Here is a 27,075-nt window from a genome sequence, read left to right as displayed (position 1 = left end):
CAACGGGAACAACCAGAGACCCTGGATATACTCAAAGGAAAGGAACGTATACTGATGATAGAAAAGCAGTAAATAGTTTAACTGTGGCAGTTCCTCTTTAAGTTATATTTGGCTTTTGTGATCATGATAAAGTTCTGTATGGTCTTAAAATTAGATTTCAACTACAAAGGAATGATAATGAAAATAGATTATTTTTTGGTGTTGCTGGTGCTTTTGGTGATCAGAATAAATTTGTCATTGATGAAATGAGTTGGTATATTCGTGAATATACTCCTCATCTTAAAACAGAAGAGATGTTGAACAGAAGACTTAACTCATAGAAACCACTCAGTGTATCATACCTCAAAAGAAGATGTCAGCATGTTAAACTAAACCAATCCACTTACACCTGGAATTTGGGTGTTCTGGAAGGAAAGCCACAATATCTGTGGATCATTTTTTTAAAACCAGATGGCGATACTGCGACTGATAAGAATAATGCATTGGGTGATAATGCTAAGGTGAAACAACTTCGTGTTTCTCAAGATGGAACATTTTATCCATGAGAGAGATTCAAAATTAATTGGGAAAAAAAATGGTTTTGCTGAAGCATACAAGTTGAACCAAATGGTTTGTGAAAGTAATGGAAATAAAGAACCTATTTTGGATATGACGGCATTTAAAAGTTTGTATACAATCTATGTGTTTGACCTGAGTGCTCAAAAGGAAACTATAAAGTCTAATCGAGTGGATACTTCCCTTTTCCATTGAAAGAGGAGAGAGTGAAGAAGTTGATACATATTGTTTGCTTTTGGAAGAAACAGAATTACAGATTAATACAGATAATGGTGTTATGATAAGTCTCACATAATTTTTTGTTAAATAAATGAGTGGCAAAGTACCTGTATATGTTAATCAAATCAATCTTCATAAACTATCATCTTGTGTTCAAAATCAAAAGCCTTGTACGATTAACGTTAATATAATTCAGAGAAAAGGAGCAGTAAGAATTGATGTTTTGCTCACAAAAGAACAGGTTAAAATCTTGAACGACACTGGCTCACTTAAAATTAAAATGACAAAACCAATGTTGAAAAAATATTCAATGAGAGAGACGAGTGGAGGATTTCTCCCATTTCTAATTCCTTTATTTGCTGGTTTTAGTGTGGTTGGAGCATTGACCGGTGGTATTCCAACAGCATTGAAAACTGCCAACGAAAGGAAGGCTCAACTCCGGGCTCAAAAGAAATTGGAAAGACATAACAAAGAGTTGGAGAAACAAATTCGTGGAAGTGGTGTAATTGTAGATTTTGCTGAAAAACTTGAAGGTCTGCCTGATGAAGCTAGTTTGTGAGTTGGAGATATGCTTTCTTCTATCGCACAAGCAGGTGTAAAATTAACTAAAAGGGGTAATGGATTGTATCTTTCTCATAAATAAATGAGCATTGATGAGTGGTTTAAAGAATTTGGAAAGAATACATCAAATTTTCAAGTTGTCATATATTGTAAGAAATTAAAAATTCATAATGTGGTTATTTGTATGAGAGATGAATTAACAAATGTGCCTAAACATACAAAGAATATTATTATGAACTTAGAAGATAATGATGGGAACGGTTCTCATTGGGTTTGTATTTTTAATAGTCAAGACAAATATTATTTTGATAGTTTTGGTCTTCCACCACCTGTTGAAGTCATAAAATTCTTACAGAATGGTGTTTATCAAACATTTCAAGTCCAAGAATTAAATTCCAAGTGTTGTGGTCAATTATGTCTATATGTTTTATTTCAACTCAACAAAAATAAAAAAATTATGACGTTATTTATAATCTAATATAAATGACTGATGGTGGTAAAGATGGTTCTATCTTTAGTGTTTCCCAAGAACTGGATATTGATTTATCAAATTATTACGCAAAGGCACAGGCTGAACGACATAAATATAATATAACCAAAAATATTAATATGAAAAATGCTTATAAATTAAAAAATTATCCAAGCCCGATTAACGCGAATGACTTAGTGAGATTAAGTGATTCATCATAATTTACATCCTTAAATAAAATGGCCGTGTATTCCAAAGATACAGAAGTGTTGATTTTATCTCCAGGTCAAACAGAATTCACAGTTTGAATTAAAATAAATTTTTAAAAAGAAGGGCGCATCGCTTGTATGAGAATAGAACAATGGGGGAATGATATGAATGATTTAGGGTATAATTGGTCATTTAGTATTGACATGGAAGACCTGGAACAATTAAATCAGTCTCGTGAGGAAGAATATTATCCATTTGGGATAGAGAATGAGTTTTGTGGAAGCACGATTCGGAAACAACAAATAAAATAATTTAATAAGGGTAAATATAATAATGGTTTTGCCCTGGTTTATATCATGAAAACAGAAAAAACAGGATTATATATAATAAGTAAGGAAATACAAAATGATTTAACTATGGGAAGATGCGGAGGTGTTTCATGTCATAATATTATTCTCACATATACAGTATTTCTAATACATAAATGATGGCAAGAAGGCTTCAAGAAAATTATCATTTCTGTGTCCAAGCATACCTTCAAGAAAAGGGTATTCGGTATTTTCATAAATATGTTCTACAACATAAGAATGAGGGATTTTCAATAAAAGATTGGCATTATGCTGATGTTGACAAACCAACAACTTTGGATTTAATTAGAATGTTAAATAATGAAAAAATTATAAAGTTAAGAAAACGTAAGGCTCTTTTAGAAATTGAAAAGAAATTTTTGTTGGTTTCCTGTTGTAAAAAAATTATTTTGGATGCAGGAATAACAAGAATTCCCGATGAATATATGTATGATATTCTATGGGGTGTAGGCGATTCAAGGATAGTGAGGGACGAGGAAGACAAGGAGGAAAGAGAGAAGGAGGAAAAAGAGAAGAGAGAGAAGGAGGAAAGGGAGAAGAGAGAGAAGGAGGATAGGGAGAAGAAAGAGAAGGAGGAGAGAGAGAAGAGAGGGAGGAGAGGGAAGGAAGAGCGAGAATGAATAAATACCAAAATAGGGAAACCAGTGAGATTAAAAAAAGATTGGAGGTATTACAGAAAATAACTCAACCCACCAAGGAGGAAAACAAAGAATTGACAAGTCTATTTGCAATATTTTCGATAAGACGATTATCAATCAAGATATTGATTTTAATTCAAGTTTTTCATTTTTTGCTTTAAGAAATGGAGGAGAGAGTGATGGCATGTCTAAGGATTCTTTATGTTTTAAAAATTAAGATTCAAATGTGCATGTTGGATACTGAAAAGGTTTTCGCATGCTGTCGGAATTTTTCTCATAAATAAATGAGTTATTGTCTTAAATGTAAAAATAAAACTCAAACTAAAAATATTTCATATTTTAAAAGTAAAAATAACAGCGTGAAACAAAAAGGTATATGTTCGATGTGTGGTTCAAAAAAAAATCAATTTATCTCCAAACACAAACTCGGAGGAGATATACTAAAGTTTTTATCAGGAAGTAAATTTACAACTTCTGGAATACCAGGGGAATTACATCTACCAGGGTATTCTTTCTGTGGTCCAGGCACAAACTTGGATAAAAGATAAGATGAGGCAAACAATCCTAAATCATGGAGTAAGCCCATCAATGGGGTTGATGAAGTGTGCATGAGACACGATATTGATTATGGGAACACCACAACTTTGGAAGAAAAGCATGAAGCCGATAGAGAAATGTTGTATCATTTGTCTCTGATGCAAAATCCAACCTTGAGAAAAAAAGTTGATAAGTTCATCGTGAAGAAGATGATCAGTGCTAAATTGAAACTTGGACTTGGAAATTCAAAAAACTTATAGGCTCTAATGGTGTCATGAAGACTGAAGAGCAATAAGCTGATGAATTACATAAATCAATATTCACAAAGTTTCGTAGAAGGAAGGTTTATTCCAAGGAAGTAGTTTATATCTGGTCCGCTGATTTGATTGAACTCAATAATGATAAGGGGTACAAGTATGCTTTAACCGTTATCGATTTGAGGATAGATACGCATGGGTTGTCCCTTTAAAAACAAAACAGGGAATACTCTTATGATAGCCTTTCAACAGATATTTAATAAAAGTAAGAGAAAACCTAAAATATTGTGGACTGATGAGGGTGGAGAGTTTTATTACAAGACATTTATGAATTTTCTTAAAAATAACAGCATTATATTATACAGTACCTTTAACGAAGGAAAGGCCGTTGTTATTGAATGTTTTAATCGTACCTTAAAAGAGAGACTATATAAAAAATTCACACAACTCGGTTCACAACAATGGTCATCTTTTATTCAGGATATTGTGGATAAGTATAATGACACGATTCACACGTCAACGAAATGAAACCATCAGAAACATTTACAAAATTAGAATATGAAAAAGAGATTAATGTCAGAAAACCTAAGTTGAAAGTTGGTGATATCTTGGTGATATCTGATGTTGAAAAAGTTATTAAAAAGAAATGAAAACTTTAAAGTTTTATATGGGAGTGAAAATGAATGTGAAAAGACAAGATGAAGAACAAACTCCTGAAATGAGAACAGATCTTCATTTTATTACATAATTTCAAGATTTTTTGAATCGTGGGGTTTATGAAGAACTATCAAGACAAGAGGAGGATGTTGATAATACAGTGGTCGGAAATGGATTTAATATTTTTTAAAAATCATCTTTTTCGATATACAGATTCTAAAATCAAACCCTCCAAAAGCTTCTTCTTATATTGAATTACCAAAAGAAATAAAACTCAAGAAGGCAGTTGTTAATATTAAGAACAATGATAATAAATGTTTTCTCTGGTCTGTTCTTGCTCACTTTCATCCACCAAATTGTAATTCAGAAAGAGCAAAACAATATGAGAATACCTTGGACATTAAAGATTTTAAATTCCCAATGCCACGAACAGATGTTCCTAAATTTAAGAAAAAGAATAATCTTTCTATTAATGTTTTTGGATTAATGGATACAAACAATGTTCAAATATTAAAAATTTCAAACAACTATAAAAATTAAGAAACACACATTGATCTTTTATATTTTATTTTTGGAAAGAATTCATATTATACATACATCAATAATTTATCAAGATCAACCTCTTCTCAGGTATTCAGAACAGCAAACAAAATATATACTTGTAAGCGATGTCTTAATTCATTTCATGCAAAAGAACGATTGGAACCACATTCAAAATATTGAAGGAATCATAAATCAGCTGTAATTCCAATGCCAAAACCTGGTGAAAAGATTTCTTTTGAAGATTATAATAAATCTATCATGCACCCATTTGTGATATACGCTGATTTCAAATTTATCCTAAAAAAGATAAATCCTGCTTCTCCGAATCCAAAAGAATCATATACAAATAAATATCAAAAACATATTCCTTGTGGTTTATGTTATTATATCAAATCATCTGTTGGAGAAAAGTATAATAAACTTGAACATTTTTGTGGAAAAAAAGCTTCACCAGAGTTTGTAAAACGATTAGAAAAGGATTGTATAAGACTAAATTAATGAAAGGAACAAATGAACCGATGAAATTAACCGAAGAAGAAAAATTAGAATATAGAAATAACAATATCTGCCATATTTGTGAGAAAGAAATTGAGGTGTCTAAAGCGAGGGATCATTGTCATCTTACTGGTAATTATAGAGGTCGCGCTCATTCCTGTTGTAATCTTTATTATAAATTTCCTTCTTGTATTCCAGTCTTTCTTCACAACAGCGCCAACGATGATACACATCTATTTATAAATGAACTTTCAAAAACGCCAGGGAATATTTCTGCCAGAACAAACACAAGTCAAAAGTATATTTCATTTAAAAAATAATATTCACAAAACCTTTAACTCGTATTTGGTTTCTCGATTCTTGCAAGTTTATGGGAACACCACAAGCCGACCCAGCATCAAATCTAAGCTCCACGGGCTCTTTTCCAAATCTTAATTCATTCTTTCCAAAAGAGGAAATTCTATCGAAAGAGGAAATTCAGATTAAAGAGAGAATTCAAAGTAAAGAGGAAATTCTAATTAATGAGGAAATTAATGAAGAAATTCTAACTGAAGATGAAATTCTAATTATTAAGAAAATTCAAACAATGAATGAAATTCTAACTAAAGAGGAAATTCTGATTAAAGATGAAATTCTGATTAAAGAGGGAATTCTAACTCGAGAGGAAATTCAAGCAAGGAATGAAATTCAAAGTAAAGAGAAAATTCTTACAAGTAAGGGAATTTATCCTTATGATTATATGGATTCATTTCAGAGATTTAAAGAAACACGATTTCCTTCAAAAGAAAGTTTCTATAATAACCTTTATGAAAAAGAGACAAGTGATAAGGAATATAAAAACTCACAAGAAATTTGGAAAATATTTAAGATAAAGAACCTTGGAGAATATCATGGTTTGTATCGAAAAACAGATGTTTTATTGTTCGCTGATGTGTTTGAAGCTTTGAGATCACTCTGTCATAATAAAAATTGTTATCGATTAGATCCTGCCCACTATTTCACAGCTCCTGGTTTAGCTTGGAGTGCAATGTTGAAAATGACAAAACAAGATATAGATTTAATCAGTGAGGTCGATATGCTTTTGATCATTGAGAAGTCTCAGAGAGGTGGAATATCACAAGTATGTTCAAAAAGATATGCTAAAGCAAATAATAAATATCTTCCAAATTATGATAGTGAAAAAGATAGGAATTATTTGATGTATTTTGATGCTAATAATTTGTATGGATGGGCAATGTCTCAATCTCTGCCTTATGGTAAATTAGAGTGGGTGGAAGAAAAGGATTATGAAAAGGCTTTGATGAATATTGTTATTTCTTCTCAAGAGGAATTGAATGAGGAAGAAGAAGGTTATTATTTTGAAGTTGATTTGAGGCACCCGAGTGATCTTCAAAATAAACATAAAGACCTTGCTTTTGCATGTGAGAAAGAAACCCCAAAGAAAGAATGGTTAAGTGATTTTCATAAAACTTTTGATATTAAAGGCAAATCAACAGAAAATTTATTAACAACATTCTTTGATAAAGAGGGATATGTTTTGCATCAGAGATGCTTGAAACAGTTTTTGAGAGAAGGATTGAAAGTAGCTAAAATTCATTGAGTTTTGAAATTTAAACAAAGTCTTTGGATGAAAAAGTATATTAAATTCAATACAGATATGAGAACAAATACAAAACTAAAATTTGAAGGGGACTTCTATAAATTGATGAATAATGCTGTCTTTGGAAAGACAATGGAGAATGTTGGAAACAGGCAAAACATTAGATTTGCAACATCATGGAAAGAAGCTTCTAGATTGATAAATAAACCAAGTTTTAAGAGAGAAGACGTTTTTTCAGAGAACTTTTCTGCTACTCATGTGGAAAAGGAAAGCATTGTAATGGATAAACCAATTTGTATTGGAACAGCAGTTCTTGATTTATCAAAGATATTGATGTATGATTATTTGTATAATGGCTTCAAAAAAAAGTATGGTGAAAATGTTTCATTGTTGTATATGGACACTGATAGTTATATCCTCGATATAAAAACTGATGATATTAATACAGATATGAAGAAAAATATTGGAGTATATGATACAAGTAATTTTGGAAAGAAGAGCGAGTTATTTTCAAAAAAGAATGAAAAGGTTATTGGGAAGTTTAAGGATGAGTTGGGTGGAAAAGTAATGAGTGAGTTTATTGGATTGAGGGCAAAGGCATATGCTTATAAGTATGGTGATGAGATTGATAAGAGGTTAAAGGGAATAAAGAAATATGTAATAAAGAAATCAATAACTTTTAGAAATTATTATAATTGTTTGATGAATAAGAAAGAAGAATATAGGAAAATGAATACAATAAGAAGTTATAAACATAAGATATATAGTGAAGAAGTAAACCAAAAAAATATATTGTGAAGAAGTAAAAATAAGAGATTTATTTTAAATAATGAAATCAATTGTGTTCCATATGGATATTGTATGATAGAGTGTATAGAATAGATTGTATTTTAACGATGGGAAGATGTGTTGGGGTTTTTAAGGGCTCACGCCATGTTTTTTCACAATATATATATGGTCAAACCAAGTATTAATCAAACTAAAGAGTGGAGAAAATCTCAGTCTTGGTATATGGATGGAAAACATAATGAATGTGAAAATATCAAATAAGTCTTATTGAAAAAATAACGAAAACAAAGGTAAATAAAACAAACAAGTGAATCAATTTAAAAACTAGTAAGTTAGAGGATGTAAAGAAAAAAATTAATATCCTTGAATGGACTGAAAACTTTGATGGTTATCAATTAAACAATGGAAAAACAATTTACTAGAATCTCAAAATGATATGTGGCTCAGGAGGTGGTCAAGCAAGAGCATTAAGAGAAGTTTATCATTTCGTAATGGCACAAAAGGGGTATCTTAAAAAATATAAAGATTCAAATATTTTATTTTTAAATATTTTCGATGGGGATCATTGTGCAAAGAAAATAAAACTATTGAAGGAATTTGAGAATGAACAAATCTTTATAGGTTCAATGAGTGAGCTAAACAATACGCATTGGTTATTTGAAAAAGAGTGTCCCGAGGCTTACATGTTTCAGATATTTCTTAAGAATCACCTAAAACAAATCACATTACTACTTTACCACTTGAACAAATCTTTATCTTATTACATTGGTTATTTGAAAAGAGTGCCCCGAGGTTAAAAGGGGAGACAAATAAATATACCTTGGCATAAAAAGGGGGTTTATTTTTAGGGGAAAAAAATATGAATCACTGAAAATCCCCCATTCATTTACATGGGGAAAAGTGAGCCAGAATCAGTATATTCACCCTACTGATACAATCTTGGTGTGGAACGTTTGCTGGATACGACTGCATGTACCCAGCCCTGTCTGGTCTTGGTCTGGACAGCATCACCAACTTGGAGCTCCATAAGAGATTTAGCCTCTCTTTCATAGAATTTGGTGTACTGCCTCTGATGGTCCCGGAGCTGCTGACAAGCATCTGATGTGATGCCTGGCTGAAGGCTTTGACTGTATGCAGGTAATTTATCCATTAGCCTCCAAAACATCAATAGTTGAGCTGGAGAGAATGTCATTCCGCGAACAGGAGAATTGCAGTCGGCAAGGATTGTGAGTTTAATGTCAGTGCCGTCATGTGCCTTTCACAGAGCCTGTTCCATTATCTCAATCGCATGCTCAGTTTGGTCGTTGAATTGCAGATATGTTGGGGTTTTTGTTGTGAACATCATTAATTTTCTGAACATTATTAATTTCTCCAAAGTCCTCAATTTCTGCGCTACCAAAGGGAACATTGTCGGTAAATACCTCTTCCGGTATGCGATGGCATGAAAAGTTCACTTTCATTGCTGAGTTGACCGCAGAAGTCATGAGCCCATTTAGCTGTGACACCTCAGGAAATTTTGAGAAGTCGTCCAGCAGAATGAGATGGTCTTTTCCACCGAAGTGAAATATATCGGCACCCAGCTTCTGCCACAGGCAGTCAGGGAAACTGTGCGGGAGGAGTGGCTCTTTCTGATTGGCAGGCCAAATTCTGGCACAGACCCCACACTCAGCAACACGTGATTCCAGTACAGGATGGGTCTTGCAGACGCCTTGCACTTTCCAGCTCAAAGATGCTATTTGTAAATTTGAGCCAGCATGTCCTGTTGCATTGCGGCTGGAACGATGATCCGCTCGCCACAGAACAGCAAACCTTCAGCCTGATGGATGTTCTCCCGAACAGGACAGAATGGTTTCACAACCAGAGACACTCTGGCTCAAAGGGCAGGCCAGCCTTGTGTGATGCTCGTGCTGAGCTGTTGAAGCGCTGGATCGAGCGATGTCTCACGTTGCAGTTCCTTCGTTCTGCCAGTGTTGATGGGAAGGTCAGTGGCCAATTGATGGACGCAAAGTTGGATGTCGTCTTCCAGCATCTGATTGTGTTGTGGCAAGCTCAATGGTGCTCTGGAGAGTGTTCAGCAGGTATGAGAGACCGAGAGGTATGAGAGACCGAGAGGCATGTGCTATCGCCATCCTGCAGCAGGCACGCGCACAACCCAGCTGAAGATGTATCAGTTTGAAGGACTGCGAGCTTTGTAGGGTCAAAGAACTTCAACACTGAGTGCTTGGCAATTGAGCATTTTAACAGCTGGTACATCGCATCATGCTCTCCATGCCATTCCCAGGCTGCATCTTCCTTTAGCAGCTGATGCAATGGTGTTGTGATGGTCGACGCGTTGGGTATGAACCGACCGAGGTAATGAACTACAGCCAGAACTCCCTGCAGCTGGAGATGTGACTGAGGAGTTGGCAGTTCCATCACAGCTTGCCCTTGTCTTCATCCAGGCGAACCCCAGCAGAGTACATGACCCATGTATTTTACCTCTGCAACATTCCACTGGATTTTGTTTTGGTTGAATTTTACGTTTTTCTGTCATACCTGGTCCAGTAACTTGCGTGCACTGGCATTGTGCTCATTCGTGATGGTTGCAGCAAGAATCATATCATCTGCAATGCAGAAGACTCCATCAATATCTCCAAATGTGCTCTTATTCCTCTCTTCGAGAACTTCACTGGCTGACATCACACCGAACGGCAGACAGTGAAAACGATGATGCCCCAGAAGAGAATTAAAAGTGCACTTGAGGGCATTCTTTTGATCCAATTGAACCTGCCAGAAAGTCCTTTTTCTCAATTGAAGACCTTTCCGGCGAGCTGACCCATGACTGTCTGTTGTCAGGATGGGGTGGTGCTCATGGTTACTGGCCTTGTTGAGATTCCTGGGGTCGAGACACAAACACAACAATTTATCTTTCTTCTCGCCGATGACAAGATTACAAGATTACGCACCCAGTCCGTTGGTCCATCCACTTTGGAAATGATACCCTGTGCCTCCATGTCAAGCAGTTTGGCCTTAAAGCACTCATGTAGGCTGAGAGGCACACGATGAGGTGGGTCACTGACTGGCTGAATAGACGGATCCAGTTCAATGTGGTGTGGTGTGTCGAACATCCGCAGGGCAGTGAACAAATCTGCATAATCAGCCTTGACTTTGTCCAATGAAAGGTCAGGCTGTGCTGAAGTTACTCACATCACAGCGTCGACAGACAGCAAGTGACTTGGGGCCCTTCTTCATGAGACTCAGGCCTGTCGACGCTTGAAGACTGAGAATAGGAGGTGCTTTAGTGTCGACCACATAGAAGTCGAAGCGCCCCGTTGGCGAAACAGCAGTGCATTGAAGCTTGGCCACTCCATGATGATGGATGGTGCCCTCACTATAGCTTTTCAATAGGATCATTAAGTTAATAGTCTTGACTGACTTTTCCATGGAATCGAATACTCTGCGAGGGAGTATTGATACAATGTGCTCCAGTCAACCTTCACCTTTACCATCTGGCCATTGATGTTGATGTTTGCAAACCAAGAGACATCTGGCTTCATGACATGCATGGTTCCTACCAGCAGTGTAGACACGTCATCAACGCACAAGTCACGAAGACCCAGCAGTTTGGACGATGCCGTGATCGTCGCCAATGCATGAACAGGCTTGGATAACCGGTCCAGACGGCATCAGCCCACGTGTCGCAAAACCTGCTCATCTCCTCTTGCTCACTCTCTCTCTCTATGTTCTATTCAGCCTCTCATTTGCTCAAGATCATCTGCCATCTGCTAGGAAATCAGCAAACATTATCGCTCTGCATGAAAAAGGTGCAAAATCAGATCCCTGCAACTACAGACCAATCAGCTTTCTCCCAATTATCAGCAAGGTTATGGAATCCATAATCGCTTCAGACATTCTATCCTTCCTCTTCTCCAATGGCATCATTTCCGATCACCAATATGGTTTCAGACCAGGTCACTCGAACCTGGATATGCTGCTTCTGCTCTCCCAACAATGGATGGAGGTACTCAATGCTGGACATGAAATCGGAGCCACATCAAGAGACATATCGCGTGCTTTTGACATGGTCTCGCACCCTGCCCTGCTCATCAAACTCTCTTCCTTTGGTATCCAAGCCCATTTCCACTCATGGCTCACAAACTTCCTTACCTGTCGCAGTCAACGTGTGGCCTTAAATTGAGTTCTTCCATCCAATCTTCCTGTCCAGGCTGGAGTTGCTCAAGGCAGCATTCTGGGCCCTGTTCTTATTCTGGTTTTCATCAATGATCTCTCGGACTCCCTGGAAAATCCTCTTTATCTTTTTGCTGATGATTCCACACTCTGCCGGACCACCTGCCATCCCTCAGAACGGCAAGCAGCAGCTTTTTCGCTCACTGCAGATCTGGGTAAAATCACAAACTGGTTCAACACGTGGAACATGTCTTTCAATCCAAACAAATCTCACACTCTCACGGTCTCTCGGAAAGGACCGTTTCAACCCCCATCCACTTTCTCAACAATCCTCTGGAAGAATTCCTTTCTTTCAAGCTTCTGGGTCTCACTATTTGCCATGACCTTTCCTGGGAAACCCACATTTCCAACCTGGCCTCAGAAGCCAATCGCCGACTGGGAATCATCCGTCGTGCAAATTCCTTCCTCGGCCCACCTGAGCTCCTGACCACACACAAAGCTTTTGTCTGCAGCGTCATGGAGTCCTGCTCTCCCCTCTGGGCTGGTGCTCTTGCCTCCCACCTTTCTCAATTTCACACTGTGGAAACCAAGGCATTTCGGATCATTGGCATCTTCCACGTTGAGGCTGAGTCTTTTGGCCTCTCACTCTCTCACCGCAGGCAGGTCAGTGGTCTTTCTGTCTTCTACCGTCTCCTCTCCGGTCTCGCCCCCTTGCTCTGTCTGCGATTTGTGCCCACCATATTTCCGCAGGGTGCTCAAGGTTCGCCAACAACGCCCTTCTGCCACAACTACCAAAATCACGAATCACTGCTCACCTTCCCTCTTTCATTCCTCTTTTTCCCCGCCTTTGGAATAAACTCCCTCACTCTATTCAATCCCATTCTTCCCTCCAGGCCTTCAAAACAGCAGTTCCCCACCAACTATTATCGTCCCCCATACAAATCCTCGATCTTTTCTACCCCCTTTAATCTGCCCCAAGCCCACATTTTTCAAATTCCCTGCTTTCCATCCTAAAAGACTCTGTAGTGTCCATCTTGTCCACCCCGTGCTCTCCTTCCCATCCTTCTCCCTTCCACAGATCTCCTCACGTCTCTGTTACCCACTGTTTTGTCCTTCCCTTTGCCGCCCCTCTTGTCTAATGCCCCCCCGCCCCCCTTTGCTGTGCGTTGTGTGTTTGCTCTCATACGAGCCTCAACAAGGTATAAAACCCAAAAAAAAGAAATTGTTGGCAGGCCTCTACAAAATGGCTCTGCAAATTACAGTTCCTGCAGCATTTCCCAACGGCAGGCCATTGGCGAGGTTGATCAATCCGCCCACAGTTCCCACAATTTTGGGTGTCCTTATTGCTCTGAGTCAACCCAGGCATGGGTGCGAAGGGACCCTTGCCAGCAGACTTGAAACTGCAGCCCCCTTGGCGGAGAATCGAGTCAATGTCTTGGGGGAGCCCGGTGGAAGCAGCCAATGTGGGAGTCGACGTCATGGCCCTGGCATGCGATCCACTCAACTCAGCAGCCAAACAGAGTTGTCGTTTTTTCAACGTCAGTCTCGGTTCACGTAAGAGACGCTCTTTTCAGGTGAGGTTGTGCGTGGAAAAAATGATTTAATCTCTGATCATGTTACAAGTCTCGGCGAATTTGCATGCCTTTGCCATGATGTGCAGGTTCTTCAAGTACGATTCGAATGACTGATCTTCAGACTCGGCGAATTCCCAGAACTGGAATCGCTCAAAGACAAGTTTCTTCCGCTGGTTGCAGTGCATGTCAAACGCCTTTGACGGTGTTGAAGATCTTCGAAGCAAATGCTGACTCAAACGGGAGCTTCTCGTGTTCGTCCACAGCATCTGGTCCAGCACAGTTCAGCAAGATGGTGACCTTTCGACTGTTGCTCGTCGACTCGAGGCCGACAGGCTCAAGATACAAGTCAAAGTCCTGACTCCAGCGTCGCCATTTCTCAGCTACATTCCCATCCAGTCGGAGATAACCAGGCGGTATAAATTCCACCACTGTTGAGGAAGAAAACACCGAATCTCTGACACCATGAAATGACGACGGACATGATGGGATCACTTTGCCCGGACCAACTGCCGGATTTATTGGCGCACAAGCACATGATTGAACAAGCACATGATTCAGCAATATCATTGCACTCCCCTCATGCTTCCTTCGCATTCTCCTTCCCTCGTGTTGCCTTCCCCTTCCCTCGTGTTGCCTTCCCCTTCCCTCGTGTTGCCTTCCCCTTCCCTCGTGTTGCCTTCCCCTTCCCTCACGTTAACTTCCTTCCAAATCTCGTCCACCCTCCACCCTTTCAACCTCTCTTGGCGGTGTGTGAACGTTCTTTAGAATGACCCGTTTGAACGTGATGTTTTAATGAACTGAATTTCCTTCAATCCTGGAGCAATGTCGGCGTAACTGGATCATCCCCTCCCTCCTTGTCTTTACCCAAGTCCTTTCACAGGCATGTCCAGATAACCCCCTCCCCCCTCTCTTTCTTTCTCCCAACCACTCCCCACCCCCCACCCCTCCATATCATGTTACCGTTATGTTTCGTTTTTTCCTCACAAACTCCATGATGTCCGATATGAAACAAATTTGGGATGATACATCAGAACAGGAAGGTCTCAGGGGGTTGTTCTCCCTCTCGGGATGCTCCCCTTACAAAAGGTTTCAAAGGGAGTTTTTCCTCAAATTCATGAAATTTATTTTAAAATCTTCTCAGAAACCGATGGCCAGATACAGAACAAACTCTTCATGAAACATTAGGACCACGTGGTTAATATAAGACTATAAATTGTGCTCTCCATGGTCGGACCCCTGCAGGATGGTGGGGGTGAATGGCCCCTTACCCCCTAAACCCTCATTTTCACCCCTCCTCTTGGGGGAAATAACCGACATTCCCCCACGGGGTTATTTTTTCATTGTAATCTCACATTTCAGCTTTATGTCGCCATGTTGTTATGTTCACCTTGTAAGTTGTAAAAGTTAAAAATAACAACCCCCCACCCCCCCCCCCCATGATGTGATGTCTGTCAATTTTATCCCCTGATTGGATATTTTACAAATCGCACCTGATCCGAGGTGAACAGGACAAGCTGATTCAGTGCTGGTTCAGGTGCGGATCCAGATCCACCCTCTCAGTCCGTTAAAAACCTGGAGTGTTCCCCTTGGTGGAGGTACGTGCTCCATCGAGTGCCGTTCTCGTTCCCTTTGCTGTTTTCAGCACCAGGAGATCGATCGATGGTGATTTAGTTCACTTTATACAAATCCTGCACGGTTTACATTTCATAATTTATATATTTATATGTTTACATCGATGTACTTGGGAAATAACACGTGAAATTAAATAAAAAATCGATGATTGAACAAACACCTGAAGGAAAGATTTTGTGAAAATGTTTCACTCACGGAACGTGAATGGGAGAATGGGCGGTCTGTGGCTTCAGTTGGTCACGTGACGTCTATTGGCCAATGAGTCCTCTTGGACGATCGTGGAAACCAACCATTTAAAGGACAATTAAAGAGATTACGAGAAGGATGGACAAGAAGAAGAAGGGTAAGAAGAAGAGGAGGCCAAACAACAAGAAGAGGAAGATGATCTTGAAGAAGAAGAATCGGTGGTTACAGGATAACGACGAAAAACTTCCGGGTGAACTTTTGAACCTTGAGAAGTGTCTGAACGCAACTGGTTGTGGTCGTGAACGTGTTGGTGGTCGTGATCGTGGTCGTTCCTGAACTGAAGAGGTATGTTCGAAATCTCATTTAATTATGAGGAAGATTTAGAAAACGTTAATTTAAAGATAAAATAATTTATTTTTGATGATTATCTGGAATGAAGAAAAGTTAAAGTAATTTTTATTCAATGTTTGTTGTTGTGTTTGTTGATTTAATGAGATGTTTGATGGAAACTTCCTTCCTGATCCCAAAAATACAAACAAAATGATCGTGTGGATCTAAAATGTTACATTCCTGGTTAACATTCCACTAACATTCCATCCTTTGTTAAACGAACGACCACGACCGGGAGTTCCCTCCTCGGCATTCGCAACACGTGGTACGTCGTATATGTGAACAACACGTGGTACTTCGTATATGTGAACAACACGTGGTACTTCGTATATGTGAACAACACGTGGTACTTCGTATATGTGAACAACACGTGGTACTTCGTATATGTGAACAACACGTGGTACTTCGTTTATATGAACAACACGTGGTACTTCGTATATGTGAACAACACGTGGTACTTCGTATATGTGAACAACACGTGGTACTTCGTTTATATGAACAACACGTGGTACTTCGTTTATATGAACAACACGTGGTACTTCGTTTAAATGAACAACACGTGGTACTTCAAATATATGAACAACACGTGGTACTTCGTTTATATGAACAACACGTGGTACTTCGTTTATATGAACAACACGTGGTACTTCGTTTAAATGAACAACACGTGGTACTTCGTTTATATGAACAACACGTGGTACTTCGTGTCTGTTTACAACACGTGGTACTTCAAATATATGAACAACACGTGGTACTTCGTTTATATGAACAACACGTGGTACTTCGTTTATATGAACAACACGTGGTACTTCGTTTATATGAACAACACGTGGTGCTCCGTGTCGATGAACAACACGTGGAACTTCGTATATTTGAACAACACGTGGTACTTCGTGTCTGTTTACAACACGTGGTACTTCGTATATATGAACAACACGTGGTACTTCGTGTCTGTGTACAACACGTGGTACTTCGTATATATGAACATCACGTGGTACTTCGTGTCTGTGTACAACACGTGGTACTTCGTATATATGAACATCACGTGGTACTTCGTATATGTGAACAACAGGTGGTGCTCCGTGTCTGTGAACAACACGTGGTGCTCCTTGTCTGTGAACAACACGTGGTGCTCCTTGTCTGTGAACAACACGTGGTGCTCCGTGTCTGTGAACAACACGTGGTGCTCCGTGTCTGTGAACAACACGTGGTGCTCCGTGTCTGTGAACAACACGTGGTGCTCCGTGTCTGTGAACAACACGTGGTGCTCCGTGTCTGTGAACAACACGTGGTGCTCCGTGTCTGTGAACAACACGTGGTGCTCCGTGTCTGTGAACAACACGTGGTGCTCCGTGTCTGTGAACAACACGTGGTGCTCCGTGTCTGTGAACAACACGTGGTGCTCCGTGTCTGTGAACAACACGTGGTGCTCCGTGTCTGTGAACAACACGTGGTGCTCCGTGTCTGTGGACAACACGTGGTGCTCCGTGTCTGTGGACAACACGTGGTGCTCCTTGTCTGTGGACAACACGTGGTGCTCCGTGTCTGTGAACAACACGTGGTGCTCCGTGTCTGTGAACAACGCGTGGTGCTCCTTGTCTGTGAACAACACGTGGTGCTCCTTGTCTGTGAACAACACGTGGTGCTCCTTGTCTGTGAACAACTGTGAACAACGCGCGGTGCTCCGTGCCTGTGAACAACGCGCGGTGCTCGGTGCCTGAGAGCAACGCGTGGTGCTCGGTGCCTGAGAGCAACGCGTGGTGCTCGGTGCCTGAGAGCAACGCGTGGTGCTCGGTGCCTGAGAGCAACGCGTGGTGCTCGGTGCCTGAGAGCAACGCGTGGTGCTCGGTGCCTGTGAGCAACGCGTGGTGCTCGGTGCCTGTGAGCAACGCGTGGTGCTCGGTGCCTGTGAGCAACGCGTGGTGCTCGGTGCCTGTGAGCAACGCGTGGTGCTCGGTGCCTGTGAGCAACGCGTGGTGCTCGGTGCCTGTGAGCAACGCGTGGTGCTCGGTGCCTGTGAGCAACGCGTGGTGCTCGGTGCCTGTGAGCAACGCGTGGTGCTCGGTGCCTGTGAGCAACGCGTGGTGCTCGGTGCCTGTGAGCAACGCGTGGTGCTCGGTGCCTGTGAGCAACGCGTGGTGCTCGGTGCCTGTGAGCAACGCGTGGTGCTCGGTGCCTGTGAGCAACGCGTGGTGCTCGGTGCCTGTGAGCAACGCGTGGTGCTCGGTGCCTGTGAGCAACGCGTGGTGCTCGGTGCCTGTGAGCAACGCGTGGTGCTCGGTGCCTGTGTGCAACGCGTGGTGCTCGGTGCCTGTGTGCAACGCGTGGTGCTCGGTGCCTGTGTGCAACGCGTGGTGCTCGGTGCCTGTGTGCAACGCGTGGTGCTCGGTGCCTGTGTGCAACGCGTGGTGCTCGGTGCCTGTGTGCAACGCGTGGTGCTCGGTGCCTGTGTGCAACGCGTGGTGCTCGGTGCCTGTGTGCAACGCGTGGTGCTCGGTGCCTGTGTGCAACGCGTGGTGCTCGGTGCCTGTGTGCAACACGTGGTGCTCCGTGTCGGTCTCTGAGACGAGAGGATGTAGAACAGCTTGAACAAGGGGCATTGAAGCCCTTTGTGAGCATCTCGATCTCTCGTGCGTTCGATTCATCAAGCTCTTCTTACCAAGAGTCCTTCGGTCAAACCTGCACTCATGTCTGCCTGATGGGACTGCGAGAGCCACCAAGGGGAGGCTTCCATGGGTCTGCGTGATACAATCTTACACTCGTCTGAGTTGGTGGGGAAGGAGCCGGACCCACGCTATGCACAAGAAATCCAACACAGGTGGAGGCCGTTCAGCCCATCATACCTGTGTGAACACGATATTAATTTATCCACACAAGATCCAAGGAAGGAAATACAAAAAAATTTTTTTTTTTAAATTCATTCATTAATTGATGAAATAATTTTTTTAATTTTATTTCATTTTCATTTTTTAAGTTTTTGGAGTTTTTGTGTGTTTTTTTTTGTGTTTGTTTCTTCGTCACCTCAGCGAAGGGAGCATGGACTTGGTTAAAAACACACATCAACCACACAACACCCCTTGACAAGACCCCCACCAACAGCACTCCATTCACATGAACACAATCACCAGTCAATACTCGAACTACCTAAAAGTCTGATTAAGATCCCCATACCCCTCCATCTCCATAACTTCCAGGTCCCTATCAAATTCCAATTTAAACTTATCAACTGTTTCTGATGCCACTACCTTTCCAGGGAGACCATTCCATGCATTAACTCCTCTCTGAGTAAAAGTCCCCTACCTTACTACCGTCTTAACTCTCCTCTTGTTTTCTCTCAGGCTATGGCCCCTTGTCCTCTCACTGTCTACTCTGAATAATTCATCTTCACTTGTTTTATTGACACCTTTCATTATCTTAAACATCTCTATCATATCTCCTCGTAACCACCTCCTTTCTCGTGTTTCAAGCCCGAACGCCTTCAGCCACTCCTAATCGCTGAGTACAGCTCGGCCTGGAATCAATCCAGTTGCCCTGTGCTGAACCCTCTCTCTGGCATTTATGTCCTTCCAGTAATTTGGTAACCAAAACTGCACACAATATTCTAGATGTGGCCCTCACTAAATTTGTGTTCCATGTTCACACCACCTCTTTTGATTTGTAAATCATCCCCCTCCTTATACAGCCAAAAACCCCATTTGCTTTACCTATAGCTGCCTGCTTACCTCCCGTATCTGTGACCACCCCCAGATCCTTCTCCTGTGTGACATGCTCCAAAATTACCCCTTGCATCCTGTAATCTCTATTTTCATTGTTCTTTCCCATCCCCAACACCTTACACTTCTTCAGGTTGAATTACATCTGCCAATCATTTGCCAAATCCATCCAAGTATCAATACTTTCATGAATCTGATCACCACCCCCTCTGCTATCCACCTGACCTCCAAGCTTTGTGTCATCTGCAAATTTGGAAAGCTTACTCTTTCCCCATTATATCCAAATCCAGTGTGACCACTCCTTGGCTTTTTTCACAAGATCTTGGCTCTTCGTTGTTCACCTTGGTGTCTTGGTTTTCTATAGGTTTTCTTGGCGTATAGGTTTTCTATTATCATCGCTTTTCCTCAACCTTGTGAATTCTTGGCTTTTTTTCATTGGCTCACCTTGGCATTTATGAAAATGAGGTGTGGTCACACTGTCCAAATCATTCATAAGTCATTCCACCTCATATCACCGGAGGCCTCCCAGTTGACCCCTTCAGATTTCCTTTAAACTTTCATAAAATAGTTCCCAGGTATTAAAATGAAGCTGAGTAAATTTTTAGGTCCATCGATGCGGTCAACTCCGAGATATTGAGGGTTGAAAATGTGGTTGTGGCCCTATTTTTATGGTTGTTGCGAGCATCACAAAATGAACAGCTACTTTTAAACTCCCACAACTTTTTAAATAGTAATGCTAGAGCCTTGAAAATTTCAGAGATTATTCTTCTATAACTACTTTGTAAGAAAGAAACATAAAACGGAGTATACCTGTTAATTTTTATGAGCTGATCAGTTGAAATCCAGAAAAAAAATGTTGGTTTTTTTTGTGAAGACCCAACTTTGAGACCCCATATATTTTTATTGACCCATCCCAGAAGCTTGAAATTTTTTCCGGTAATAACTGCATGGTAGTAGTATTCAAATACATGTTTACTTTTCTTAATCAATCATATATAATATAGTCATGATTCCTCAAAAATTGAAAATTTTCATTTTTCCCTGAAATTCAGGTGAGGATTGCAAATATATGACAAGGTATACCACTTCAAATTGTTCACCGTTGGAAAGAGCCTATTCAAGTTTACAAAAGTGTCAAATATCAAAGTGGTATAATGTTTCTTTCAATATTTTTAAAATATTTGAATAAATGATGTTCTCCCAGTGCTGTGCGTGTTGTGTGTGCTATTTAATGAACAGTCCTTTTACATGTAGTACATATGTGTAGTACATGTATATACAATGTACATACATATCATCTGCTATGAGGATACCATGAACACATTACTTTGAAATTTGAATTTGTAATTCTTTGTTTCTCATTTGTAAATAGCAAGAGCTAAACTCATTTGGCTGGGGCTAAAAATAGAACTCAGGAATAGTGGCTGATCTGCTGATGTCAGCAGTGTATATCGTTGCATTCAAGGGAGGACATTTGTTGGGTTCCTTTGGTCCATGTGATGAAAGTTATAGATGCTCCCCTAACGTCAACTGGGAGGCAGTACAAGCTCACACCTGACTTGGAAAAGCAGATCAAGGACCTATTCAAATCATTTACGTGAAATGTTTTATTACATTGTTATTGCAGTATGTGATATATTTTTGCATTATTAATTTGAATCGTACAACTAATCATTCATGATTACCATGGTGCCCACACCATGCACACACTTCATGTATTCATGACTGTTAACAACAGTTTTAAAAAAAATAGAAAATATATTTTAAAAAATATACCACTTTGATATTTGACACTTTTGTAAACTTGAATATGCTCTTTCCAATGGTGAACAATTTGAAGTGGTATACCTTGTCATATATTTGCAATCTTCACCTGAATTTCGGGGGAAAATGAAAATTTTCAATTTTTGAGGGATCATGACTGTATTATATATGACTGATTAAGAAAAGTAAACATGTATTTGAATACTACTACCATACAGTTATTACATGAAAAAAATTTCAACTTCTGGGATGGGTCAATAAAAATATATGGGGTCTCAAAGTTGGGTCTTCCTACAAAACTAACATTTTTTTTCTGGATTTCAACTGATCAGGTCATAAAATTTAATAGAGGTATACTCAATTTTATGTTTGTTTCTTACAGAGCAGTTGTAGAAGAATAATCTCTGAAAATTTCAAAGCTCTAGCATTAATATTTAAAAAGTTGTGGGAGTTTAAAAGTAGCCGTTCATTTTGTGGTGCTCGCAACGACCATAAAAATAGGGCCACAACCACATTTTCAACCCTCAATATCTCGGAGTTGACCACATCTATGGACCTAAAATTTTACGCAGCTTCATTTTGATACCTGGGAACGATTTTATGAAAGTTTAAAGTAAATCTGAGGGGGTCAACTGGGAACATTTTCTTAAATTTGGTGATTTCAGATGGAATGACTCTGATGTAAATAATGAATAGTAATGGTCCAAGTACTGATCCCTGATGTGTACCCCACTACCGATATCCTCCCAGCAAGACATCCTCCCACTCACAGCCACTCTTTGCTTCCGATCACCAATCGAGTTTGCAATCCTCTTTGCCACCTGACCAGCCACGCCACAATCCCTCAACTAGGCTCACAACCTCCGATGTGGTACCTTATCAAATGCCATCTTAAAGTCCAGATATACTTTGTCCACTGCCTTTCCATCATCCACCCAATCAGACACTGCTTCACAGAACTCCAAAAAATCTGTTTGACAGGAAAGACCTTGAGTCAAGCCTTGCTGACTACCTTTAATTCGTTTGTATTTATTTCAATGTTTCCTCATTTGGTCCTTAATTAATGTCTCCAAGACCTCCACAACTGAAGTCAAACTCACAGGTCTCTCGTTTCCCAATTCTTCTCTGGATCCTTTCTTAAATAATGGTGGTACATTTGCAACTCTCCAATCCTTCGGTACCTATCCTGACTCCAGTGCACGATTGAAAATATCCATTAACATCTCGCTTACCTGCTCAGCCACCTCCATCAATACTCTCGGTTGCATATTATTTGGACCCCGAGCCTTATCTTCTCTTCGATTTCCGAGCTGTTCCTTGACTTCCTCCACCCCAACCTGAATATTCTGTAAAAGCCCTTCCTCACCTCCTCGATAGATACTCTCAGCTATTGGCAATTCTCCTGACTATTCCTGTGTAAAAGTTGAAGAAAAATACCTGTTTAATAAGCCTGCCATCTCACTTTCATCACGAACCACTCTCCCGGTGCTATTCCTCAATGGGCCCACACTGGTCCGAACCTGTTATTTCCCCCTGATATACTTTAAGAAAGCCTTGCTATTATGTATAATATTCTTAGCCATGTCCTTCTCATACTCTCTTTTGGCTTGCCGAGATATTTTCTTAACTTGCCTCTGTTTCCTTCGATAGCGATATAGATATAACTCTCGTCCTGTTATTTTAAACCTAATAAATGTCTTCTGCTTCTCCTTAATAGCGTTCCTTGTCTCACTGCTCAACCACCCTGGTCTCTTTCTACTTCTACTTTTGCACCTCATTGGAGCATACTCACTCTGCGCTCTTCACATTTGCTCTTTGAAGGTTTCCCATTTCTCTGATGCTGATTGTCCTGTTGTTAGAGTCTCCCAATCCACATCACCCAATTCTCTCCTCATACCTTCCCATTATTCAACAGAGGAGACAGTGATATGACCAGGGGCTATAGCCTGAGAGTAAAGAAGAGGAGAGTGAAGACGGTAGTGAGGCAGGGGCCTTTTACTCAATGAGTAGTTGATGAATGGAATGGTCTCCCTGGAAAGGTAGTGGCAGCAGAAACAGTTGATAAGTTTAAATTGAAATTTGATAGGGACCTGGAAGTTATGGAGATTGAGGGGAAAAGGGATGTTGATCAGACTTTGAGGTAGTTTGAGCATTGATTGGTCATTATGTGCATGTGTACGGAGTGCTGTTGTTGGGGGTCTTGTCAATGGGTGTTGTGTGTTTTTAAGCAACCCCTTGCCCCCTTCGCTGAGGGTAAGAAAAAGAAAAGAAAAAAAAAAACTGCAAAAACTACAAAAATAGGACAAAAAAACACAAACAAATAAAAACATTTTTTTTCTTGAATCAAAAACATTGTTTTGCATTTTCTTCCTTGGATCTTTTGTAGATGGGTTGGTATGGTGTTCGCACAGGCATGATGGGCTGAATGGCCTCCACCTGTGTTGGATTTCCTTGTTTCCTTGTTTTCCCTCAAAGTTTGTCTTCCTGCAATCTAATGGCCTTCCTTACCCTGCTGTCTTGAACTCGAACCCTCAACAGAATCTTTGCACACCCAAAGTTGTAGTCACTTGCTCTGAAATGCTCCCCGACCTCCACCTCCTCCACCATATTGGATCGTTACTTAAAAGGAGGTCGAACACTGCACTTCCCCTCGTGGGCATATCTACAAACTGGGTTAAAAAGCAATCCTGGACTAAAAAAAACAAGGAAATCCTCATCTGCTCTGCCCTTTCCCTGTTCCTGGACCCAATCTATTCCTGGCAAGTTGAAATCCCCCATAATCAGTACTCTTCACTCACCACATGCCCTTTTGAATTTTTCATGTACTCCTTTTCACACCCAGAGCCTGAAAAAGCATCGTTCCAGAATCTTACTGTTTTTACAATCTCCCACCTCGACCCAAACAGAATCCTCAACATTTATTCCTTCCTTAATGTCACCCCTTTCTCTTGATGCAATGCTGTCCTTCACCCAGATTGCTACTCCTCCTCCTATTCTCTCCTTCCTACACACCGATACACATTGTAGCCTTCTAATCCTGTCCTCCAGTTACTCTCCTCCTTAAACCATGTCTCACTCATTGCAACTATATCGCAATCCTCGCCATCTACTTTTTATTTATTATTTAAACTATTTAAACATATTATTATTTAAACTTCTGGCATTGGTATAGAATATTGTTGCGAGCCGGGGGTCGTGTGAGAAGACGATCGGGGTGGGGGTAGGGGGGGGGGAGCAATTTCGGGTTCTCACCAGACTCCCCGAAATTGCAGGCCGTCGCACATGGATAATTCCGTGACGCGGCTGGTAACTGACTGTTAACCGACCGTGAACGCCAATAACTTAACCACGTGATTTAGGGTCCTCCATCTAATTTATCTGGTTACTGAAAAAATAATCAGGTGATCCAATTCCCGGGGGACCCACCCTCGGTATGCCTTGTCTGAATGGGATCACTTTACCGGATCAGATGCAGCCCAGCGACACTGCCACACATGTCCCGGTGAATAGGAACGCATCGTTGGGAATGAAGTCCCAGCTTGGCTTGGACACAGACCATGCTGGATCAATGAAAGAAAAGACAAAAACGAGCTGGGAACATTTCAACTAATAATTTATTAACAGGCAGGCAAGGAAAGATAGGTGACACAGTGAATGTTGTTTGTTGTTGGATATGAGCAGGAATAGGAAGAAAAGTATGGTGCGACAAAAACACAAGCAACTTACAAAATCAGACACAAAGCAGAATTATCCTGATGTAATTCTTGTGCACTCTTAACTTTGGTGAGGACAGGTGCCATGACACACACACACACACACACACACACACACACACACACACACACACACACACACACACACACACACACACACACACACACACACACACCGATAAAGAGGAGAGGAGATGAGGCAAACGGTCTCTCAACACCTTGCGCGACTGACCGGCCGCGCCACCAGTATGTTTTGTGGGGATGCTCCGCTGGGCGACAACTCCCTGACAGCTGGCGCGTCGTCTCCCACTTTGTGGCACTTCAAGCAGCAAAGCTTCGATCCAGGGAATGGGGCGAGACCGACAGGTGTGAAGGAAGGACTCTGGGTGGAATCGGAAGCCAGTGGGTGGAGGATGGCGGAGTCAAAATGAGTGGGTGGAAAAAGGCGAGTTCGGAGCAGTGGGCAGATTGGCAGACAGGATCAGGTGGGTGGGTGAATGGGTGGAGTCAGTGGCAAGGTGGTGAAGAAGGCCAAGTCAGCAGTTGAAGAATGCTGAGCAAGAAGGATGACGATAAACAGCCCCACCGCCCATCCTTTTATAGACCCCGTGGTGCGTGCGAGGGTGACGACCCGAAGCGATGTGTCGTCACCTGAATCGTGCACTCTGGTTGGGCCCCCGGCCAGCACATGGCCAGGCCGTGATGGCAGGAAGTGGCTCCACTTTACTTCCGGCCGGATAGTTCCAAGCTGCGGAGTCATCTCACTCCGAGCACCGTGACAGGAATCTCCTTGAACCGAATTTCCACGCAGTCACCGCCGCCTGCCCCCCCTCCCGCCCGCACCATCGCCCCCGCATACCCCTGCCCGCACTGTTACCCCCGCCTGCCCCGCCCGCTCCGGCGCCACATCCTCAGCAACCACATCCGAACTAGCTGTTATCAGAGAACCACCTCAGCACCGTCGAGTCGAGCATTTCACTCAAGCCGACTGGCAGGATCTCCAAGCTGCCATCACACTTCTCGACTGGTCTCCCATACATCCCATATATACATATATATATATATATATATATATATATATATATATATATATATATATATATATATATATATATATATTGTTACGACTGTGGAAATTCGCATTACACCATAAAGGGTCCTCAGGTGAGATATATCGGTAAGTTCATGTGTAGTTAGCCCAAACCCGTTGTATAGAGGGAATATGTGTGATTCATCCGGGCTGCGACGCTTTCGTTAGCCGTTTTTCTTTATCTATCATTATTTTGAGCCACCATTGCCACAAACCTCCACGCAAACAACAACCACTACCAAACCACGCCACCTCAACAACCACCACGTTCTGACTCGGCACTGACTGACAAGAATGGAAAAGAGGGAGGTAACAGGGACAACAAAGCAAATAGAAGGATTGCCAGAGACACGGGAGACGGGTAGGACGAGACACGGGGTGGCAGAAATAATAGTGGAGACAAGGGAGGTAATGGGTGAAGAGGTGACTGAGTTGGCAGAGACACGGGAGATAGAGGGTGAATTGGATGGGGTTAAAAACGAGCACACACACACGGAGTTAGTGGAGGATAATGGGGGGAGCGGGCAGAACGTGTGGGGACCCGGTGCAACCAGCTGGATGGCCTCCTTCAGAAATGGAGGGAGACGCTATGCTCCCTTGAAGCTGATCGCGACTAGGTGGGTTCGGTCGTGTCAGGCGAGGTAGAGGGGGCGACTGCTGCGGACGGGTGCACGAGGAGCTTGGGGGGTATAGAGGCCCCAGAACCCCTTGTGGTGGCACTAATCCCCAGCGTGATTGTTCCAGTGTGTGTGGTGAAAGGTGTGAGTGCGCCCCTGTGTGTGAGTGGTGTGGTTGCGAGTGTGCCGGGGTGCGTGCTTCCCAGCACGCCGTGTGTGGATGAGGCACCGTGTGTGAATGTCACCGCGTGTGCGAGTGAACGGCCGAGTGCAAGAAAGACCGTGTGTGTGAGAGAGCGGTATGTGAGGGAGATGACGGTCGGCATGCGGG

The 27,075-nt window shown here is 41.5% G+C and overlaps 1 protein-coding gene and 1 long non-coding RNA gene across 4 annotated transcripts in view; one reads left to right on the top strand and one right to left on the bottom strand.

The window, feature by feature from the left end:
• The window catches only part of LOC147029137 (uncharacterized), a 29,563-nt gene extending 13,955 nt beyond the window's left edge, over positions 1 to 15,608 (bottom strand). The window contains exons 1-2 of one of the 2 annotated variants that reach the window (XR_015057843.1): positions 15,432 to 15,608; positions 15,130 to 15,327 (exon numbers count right to left, since the gene is read on the bottom strand). This is a non-coding gene — a long non-coding RNA (uncharacterized LOC147029137). The remainder of the gene's footprint in view (positions 1 to 15,129; positions 15,328 to 15,431) is intronic. The other variant, XR_015057844.1, reaches the window with a different exon arrangement.
• A 35-nt stretch (positions 15,609 to 15,643) lies between these two features.
• The window catches only part of LOC147029136 (uncharacterized), a 77,748-nt gene continuing 66,316 nt past the window's right edge, over positions 15,644 to 27,075 (top strand). Inside the window, exon 1 of one of the 2 annotated variants that reach the window (XM_085880086.1) lies at positions 15,644 to 15,802. The gene's annotated coding sequence lies outside the window, so the exon portion shown is untranslated. The remainder of the gene's footprint in view (positions 15,803 to 27,075) is intronic. The other variant, XM_085880087.1, reaches the window with a different exon arrangement.

The sequence above is a fragment of the Eptatretus burgeri genome, chromosome 4 (genome assembly GCF_056783735.1).
Source record: "Eptatretus burgeri isolate ZD-2024b chromosome 4, Ebu_testis_v1, whole genome shotgun sequence".
Taxonomy (NCBI): Eukaryota; Metazoa; Chordata; class Myxini; order Myxiniformes; family Myxinidae; genus Eptatretus; species Eptatretus burgeri.
The sequence above is the reverse complement of the archived record's forward strand: the minus strand, read 5'-3'. Positions and strand labels throughout refer to the sequence as shown.